General features: G+C 37.8%; 1 pseudogene; it reads left to right on the top strand.

Moving 5' to 3' along the window:
• The first annotated feature begins 498 nt into the window (after nucleotides 1–498).
• Nucleotides 499–617, top strand: LOC118609210 (annotated as a pseudogene).
• The last annotated feature ends 303 nt before the right edge of the window (nucleotides 618–920 follow it).

Genomic DNA, 920 nt, shown 5'->3' with positions numbered 1-920 from the left:
CTTCTAAAGACTGGCCTTAACATAGACCTTCCCTCCTCTCTTTCTCTCTGTGGTACATAGGGCCAGAGTGGGACTGCGTTATAGGTCTCCCGTTTGGAACTCCAGGCTCTGCTCCAGCTTTTGCACTTTCTCCCATGATAGACATTTGCTAGTTTACCTATAAGAGCCCTGGCTCCTCTCTTTCTTCTCTCTTTTTTTAAAAAATATGTTTGAAGAAAAATATGGTTAAATTTACTAATTCTCAGGTAAATTGTCAATAAGATTTAAATTATCACCATACTCTTTCTAATGTGCTGGCTATTGGCTTGAAAACAAGGCAGGCAGGGGTTCTCTAACTTTAAAATTTTTTCAGCTGTTTATATAGTGATTCTAAAACTATTCACCTCTAACCACTGTTTTTATTAAGACTGCCTCACTTATAAGCTATACATTTTTTAAAGATGTTCCTTATCAAAACAAATTTATTTAGTTGTTTCCCCACTAGTGAAAAACAAACTTTTCTATGGTCATGCCACCCAGAACATGCCCAAGCCCCACTGATCTCGGAAGCTAAACAAAGTTGGGCCTGGTTAGTACTTGGATGGGAGACCACCTAGGAAGACCAGGTGCTGTAGGCATGAAAAAGAAAAAAAAAATAAGGGATTATAAACTGACAAGTTCCTTGCAATCTGTGAGGTCAACCAAAGGTTGCCTCACCTAAAAACAAAACAAAACAAAACAAAACAAAACAAAACACCCCAGAAACTTAATTCAGGATATGTAGCTTTATGTTGACTTGGTTTTCTTTGTAAAGACCAGTGTGTTTGGATGAGAGGAAGTGCGACATATGCCCATGGAGGATGTTTCCCTTGTGATTTATAGCTTTCAATTACCAAATCTGTAAGCTCTGCTTCCAAAATATATCCTCATTTTACCATTCT

The sequence above is a fragment of the Rousettus aegyptiacus genome, unplaced genomic scaffold (genome assembly GCF_014176215.1).
Source record: "Rousettus aegyptiacus isolate mRouAeg1 unplaced genomic scaffold, mRouAeg1.p scaffold_m13_p_10, whole genome shotgun sequence".
NCBI lineage: Eukaryota > Metazoa > Chordata > Mammalia > Chiroptera > Pteropodidae > Rousettus > Rousettus aegyptiacus.
This window is presented reverse-complemented; position numbering and strand designations above follow the sequence as displayed.